Here is a 6803-nt window from a genome sequence, read left to right as displayed (position 1 = left end):
TTTGTGTGTGTATGTGTGTGTGTTTGTGTGTGTATGTGTGTGTGTATGTGTGTGTGTATGTGTGTGTGTGTGTGTGTGTGTGTGTGTGTATGTGTGTGTGTGTGTGTGTGTGTGTGTGTGTATGCCACATTTTGTTTATCCATTCACTCATCAGTGGACGCTTGGGTTGCTGTCCACCTTTTGGCTATTGTAAATGATGCTGCTATGAACATGAGTGTCTTTAATTTTTGAAGACTTAGAAATTTATCTGTATTTAGACGTGACCTTTATTTTAGACCAGTTTGTTTCAGAAGTACTTGTGGGGAAAAAAGACAGGATAAGGGTTGAGGCTTAGTTGGCAAAAACATTATCCTCAAGCTAATTTGTATTCATTGGTTTCTTCTGAAAGGAAAATGTTTTCCAAAACCTTTGGGTAAGCGTTTTAGTTTATTATACTTCCCCATTTGTTTTTAAACCACATTCTTAATGTTCAATTTTTTTTTTTTAACCTGTCCTTTGCTTTAAAGTGGTTTTCAGGGAAAAGCTGCTGAAGTTGAGCATTATATAATCTTAACAAAAGGAGAGCTGGTAGCTGCTAGAAAGTTAGTTATTGGGAGTAAAATTCATGCATCTGGCAGTAGTTACTCAACAGCAACAACAAACAAAACTAGAATCACCTTCCAAGAAAAATTTGACCAGTTAATTTTATGGAGAATTAGAATCTAGAAATGTACATTGAGAAGGCTAAGAGGTTTCATCAGCATTTAGAAAATCTTTAGTGGTTATAATTTGTATCTCTGGAGTGGTTTGATTTACATTTCTAAACCCGACACCAATATATTTAATTGGAATTCAGAATGTTATTAACTAGCTATAATAGATTTAATATTAATCAAATTGAGGGTCTCGTACATTTGCAAAACATTAAACAATATACTTGTTAAGGCTGAAGTAATTTGAGTTCAGTTATATTAAATGCTTATGAAATATTTATCTAAAAATCTCCTCCTTGGAAGCTAATTTAAACTAGAGAGCATTATGGTACCATTTGATCTTTATGTATCTATTTTATTGTTTTTAGAGTATGTAATTTAAAAACATTTAAAGAGTTAAGTACCATATAAGGCACGTATATGTGTCTGCATGTATACATGTTCTACATATTTGTGAGTAGATATTTTTATGACTAAATTTGTGCTTGTGTTGTAGTTCAGTATAAGTTAGGATTTAAGTCTTTATGGATTGAATTACAAAGAAGAAAGAAGTAATAGTCAAAAATGCAGAGCAAAATAATATACTCCAGGTTTCTGTGAAACCATAAGAAATACTAAAGCTACAAATGCTATAAGTTAAATGGCACACTTGAGGAAAGTGATCAAAGCATATGACTGCTCTGTTTTGTTAGCCAGTTTAAAATGTAAAACTATATTTTAGGGGTTCAGATCTAATATGAATGAACTCTTGAAAAGTCAGAACAGTTACCCTTCTGTACCAGATAACCTCAGAAATTTCTCCAAAAGCTACATTTATCAGAAAACTGACAGAAGATAGAAAAAAAAAAAGACTTCTAAAAATCTTTTTGACTTACTATTAAATCTCAATAGATCTGTTGTCTAATTTTCACTAGCCTACCTTGAACTATCTCCAGTGTGGGCCAGATAATTTAATTGTATAATTATTGAGTACATGCTATTTGTTCAGTGGTATGTTGAATGTTAAATTGAAAGTTCTTGAATTGAAAATATAATTCTTCATGAGATTGTGTCTTTTTCAAGACCTTGGGGATGCTGACCTCAGACTGTCTTATAAAAGATACTGTCTGCCACACAAAATACTCCGAAAAACAAAAACCCAGACGCAACATACAAAAAAACCCATTGTCTGAATATCTTAGAATTAAAGACCATTACCTTCATTTTTTGCAATTAATGTTACAGACTTTTTTTTTTTTTTTTTTGAGACCGAGTCTTACTCTGTTGCCCAGGCTGGAGTGCAGTGGCATGATCTCAGCTCACTGTAACCTCCGCCTCCTGGGTTCAAGCGATTCTCGTGCCTCAGCCTCCCAAGTAGCTTGGGACTACAGGGATGAGCTACCAAGCTCGGCTAACTTTTGTATTTTTAGTAGAGACGGGGTTTCACCATGTTGGCCAGGCTGGTCTTGAACTCCTGACCTCAGGTGATCCACCCGCCTTGGCCTCCCAAAGTACTGGGATTACAGGCGTGAGCCACCATGCCCAGCCCACATATACATTTCAAGGTGAGTACATTTCAGCTAGTTTTGATTGGCTCTTAATGCTTTTCTGAGTTTCAGTGGTAAATATGCCTATAGTAATTGTTATACACAGGATCATAACTTGAAAACAATCATGACAGCAGAAGATACTGCAAGGTCATTGTCAAAGTATAACAGAAGTTTTATGGAGAACAGAACTTCTATATAGAACTTTTAACAGCTTTGGAACAGGTCCTAGATAAGGCAAACCTTATGTGGTAGTCTTTTTTCCAAGGCCCGCCGTATGGCTGTTCCAGATGTCTGGCTGTCTCGGAATTAGACGGTGGCACAGAGGAAGCAAGGCTCGCATGACTTCTCCCACCCTTTAGAAAGCTCAACTCATCAAGTTCTAGTTCGTGCTCTTCTCCCAGTGACATGAAATATGTATACTTTTTTTTTGTTGGATAAGTAAATAGCTCTATCAATCACATAAACTAATAACCCAAAATCTTTCCAGAAGATGACTTTCCATTGCATTTTAAAACTTTACAAACCATAAAAGACCATCTAAATGAACGATAGAATTGTTGTTGTTGTTGTTGTTGTTTATCATTGTCATTAGACAAGTTTCCGGTTGAATGAGGACTGTCTCTTTGTTCTAAGAGACCCAGGCCGTGGACTTTTATGACCCATGGGGCTCTACCTCATGGGCAGGACATGTATCTCTGAATTGTATTTCTGAATAGCTCAGGAGAAAAGGCAAGGGTCGAAAAAATGGCCCTCTTGAAGCTCTCTTTCTTATACTGTTTACTTAGCTCATTCCTTTTCTGAAAATTTGTGGGTAGCAATTACCTAACATCCTATTGTCTAGATGAACGTGGGAGCCTTTTAACTTGTGTCCTCATCTATAGTTTTTCTCTACTTTGTTATCCTAAATCCTGTTTTCAGTTTAACCTAACTAAAACTAAAGTTCCAATCATGTTACGTCATTCTTTACAATCTCCAGCGGCCTCCTTTTTACCGACTCATTTATTTGAGAGCAGTTCCAAAACTAGATAGACTTGAATGACTATAGCACCTGAATTTGTGTTGGGTGTTATCATGGCTTTAGAAGGAAGATTTTTTTGCCTGGCAGTGAGGATAAGTGTTCTTTCGTTTCTCATTGTGATTAATTATATTGTTTCTGTGTATTTCTGTTTTTTTCTTTAGTTGGCATCTTGATGTTGAATGTTTATTTCTTAATAAAAGCCATGAAATAATTTTATGGTTACGAATTTCTCTGTCTCCTTAAATTGACCGGTAGGGTATGTTTTATTTTGTTCATACGTGTACTTGTGTAAATTAGTTTATGTGGTTATATAATTTATATTTAGAATCATGGCTTTGTTTTCTTCTTTTTTTTTTTTTGAGACAGTCTTGCTCTGTCACCCAGGCTGGAGTGCAGTGGCGCAATCTTGGCTCACTGCAACCTACGCCTCCCAGGTTCAAGTGTTTCTCCCGCCTCAGCCTGTGGAGTACCTGGGATTACAGGCACCTACCACCATGCACAGCTAATTTTTGTATTTTTAGTAGACAGAGTTTCACCACTTAGGCCAGGCTGGTCTGGAACTCCTGACCTCAGGTGGTCTGCCTGCCTCAGCCTCCCAAAGTGCTGGGATTACAGATGTGAGCCACCGCGCCAAGCCTGTACTTTTTATATTTAAGTTATGTATAGTTTTATGATACTTAGTTTGAAGAGAAGCATCGTTGCTGGGATTACAAGCCTGAGCCACTGCGCCTGGCCTCACCTGTTCGTTCTTTGTGTCTTGTACAGCAGTTTTTACAAAGTACAGCCTTTTACATACATTTTTTCTTGTAAATGTGTTTTAAACAAACTGGATATCCAGTGGACAAGGATGCTATTTTAGGTTTTGCCTATCTTTTACTCATGCCGCTATCTTGTTCACCTATGGGCAGGACTACAGTGTGCTGAGTAGAAAGAGTGACTGGCAGGTAGGAGACATGGCTTTGCCACCTCTTTGAGCAAGTTACTTCACTTCTTTGAGCCTCAATTTCCTGAAGGGATGAGACTCACTCACTGTGTAGGAACCATGGTCTATTTGTTTGTTGCCAATGAATGAGATGATCGGATCAACCCATTCCTGTTTTTGCAGTTTCATCTGGGTCAGAAACCATTTCCGCTGTTTTTCCTTAATGGAATCGTACGATTTAGGGATGAGATGTAGCTACCTTTTGCAAAATCTAGAAAACATAACAGCCATATATTCAAATTAATACCTGAAAATGAGCAGAAAATGACTAAGAGTTTCAGATGGCTTGTTTTCTGGTTTTGCTTTTGTTTTACCTTCCCTTTTGTGTCCAGTGCTTAGTGATACGGATATTGATTCCAGCTTACATACTAGAAGCCCTCTATAAATTATATTTGCTGAGTAGTAAAAGATCGAGGTAGTTATCTTTTTTTCTGTCTTTGGCAATTAATTGTTCTCAGCTGGAAGGCACAGTTATCTTATCCCTACAACTGAGGCCGCTGGAATCACTCTGAAAATTTATCTAAACCTTTGTATCATTGTTTGTGAACAAAAATCTTAATGCTGTGGCATATTTTTGAGTTATGAGATTTAAAATGCTGTTTTATAAATTATTATAAAGCTGAATTGCAAGAATACTGGAAATGTGGAAAAACATTGAATGTTCTTCCATGGTTGATATTTCAACCATGAAAAAAGCCATCATAGAATATTAATACAAAAATTGTGCTTCCTTTGACCTGTAGGCCCTTGCGAATATGTGATTCCATTGTGATTCGGTTTTCTAAGAAAAATGACTCCCTCTCCCCACCGTACAATCCCTCCCCCGAGAAAGTTCACCTAAATTTCTTTCTTTTTTCTTTTTTTTTTTCTTTCTTTGAGTCAGGGTTTTGCTCACTCACCTGGGCTGGAATGTAGTGGCGCTGTCTTGACTCACTGCAGCCTCCACCTCCCAGGCTCAAATGATCCACCCGCCTCAGCCCCAAGTAGCTGGGAATATAGGCGTGCACCACCATATCCGGCTAATTTTTGTATTTCTTGTAGAGATGGGGTTTTGCCATGTTGCCCAGGCTGGTCTCAAGCTCCTGGGCTCAAGTGTTCCTCCCACCTTGGGCTTCCAAAGTTCTGGGATTACAGCCATGAGCCACTGCGCCCAGCCAATTTATTATTCTTAAGCTTCTAAATTGACATGTAGTGGCCAAGATGCATAAAATGAACCCCAAATTCTAGGCTAAAAACTTGTTTGACAATTATAGGTTAGTTGTTCTTAGGGAATTGTGAAGTAGATCTGGTTCATGTAGGATTCCCAGGGATAAAGTAGCGTGCAGACAAGCAAAGAAAAGCAGGAGGATAAATTATTTATCTGAAATGATGTATAGTCATATCTGCAATTAAGCCCAATCAAATAGTGTTTGAAAAGTTAAAAAAAAAAACAAAAAACTCTGAGAAGCAAGAAGTGATAAAAAATAACCTTGGTACCCTTGAGGTGGAGCAGGATTGTGTAGCTAAATGTTTTTCTCTCTTGGGACCTTGTGGAGAGTCACCACCAAGCCCACCAATATTTTATTTTTGAAAAGACCTGGCTTCTTGCAGACATCACACTGGCTCCAGCTTCTTTCTATGTAGGCTTTAGAAATAGTGCTGTCCAACACAGTAGAGCATCCTAAATGTGGCTGGTTCAAATTGAGATTGTTGAAAGAATAAAATATATACCAGATTACAGAGCTTAGTATGAAAAAAAGCAAAGTATTTTATTTTTAAAAAAAGTTTTAAATATTGATTACATGTTGAAATAATATTGTGAATATATTTTGTTAAATGAATATATTTTGTTAAATGAATATATTATTAAAGTGAATTTTACGTGTTTATACTTTTTTATTGTTTATCTTATTTTTTATGAGCTTCTTGTTGTGGTATCTTTTTACTTTTTTAGTGTGTCTTCTAGAAAACTTAAAACTTACATTTGTGGTTCTCATATTCATATTAGATAGCACTGGTCTATGGCTAGGCTTTCCTAATTCCGAGGCACAGAATTAAGAACATAGGCACTAAAAATCTTCCAAAGAAGGCGACTGGCCACGGAGGCTGAGCCTAGTGTGATAATCCAAGACTGGTTTATGGAATTCTTCCTGTGTTAGTTGAGATCTTGTTACGAGACAGAAAACACAATGTAATTGAACAGGGAAAGTTAAATATAAAGAATTATTAATGTACAACATGGGATTAAGTACTAAGGAGTAAAGAGACACTAAAGAATATAGAAAGAGCAGATATTGGGAGCAGCCATTCCCGCTAGGGCTGAGGCAGAGCACCTTAGGACAGAATAAATTTGGAAGAAGTTTCCTTCTTTACCTTAGAATTGAGATCCAGGCCTTGGAGAAGGCACAACATTGGCCCACTTGATGGTGAAGAAGGTTGAGCAGATACCACAGGCGAGGGGGAGCCACCCATAGGAGCCAGCAGAATTCTCTCGGAAGCTGCCCTGTGGATGGCACTGGAACTCGCTATTGGGGTAAACACCGTCGGGTGCCCTGCCTGCTGCTAAATGTGGCAGGAACAGAGGAGAACACACAGGAGCTGGG

The 6803-nt window shown here is 37.6% G+C and overlaps 1 protein-coding gene across 1 annotated transcript in view; it reads left to right on the top strand.

The window, feature by feature from the left end:
• SNX25 (sorting nexin 25) overlaps positions 1-6803 on the top strand; it is a 150659-nt gene that overhangs the window by 44995 nt on the left and 98861 nt on the right. The window lies entirely within an intron of this gene.

This window comes from Colobus angolensis, unplaced genomic scaffold, assembly GCF_000951035.1.
Source record: "Colobus angolensis palliatus isolate OR3802 unplaced genomic scaffold, Cang.pa_1.0 Scaffold5, whole genome shotgun sequence".
Lineage (NCBI taxonomy): Eukaryota > Metazoa > Chordata > Mammalia > Primates > Cercopithecidae > Colobus > Colobus angolensis.
This window is presented reverse-complemented; position numbering and strand designations above follow the sequence as displayed.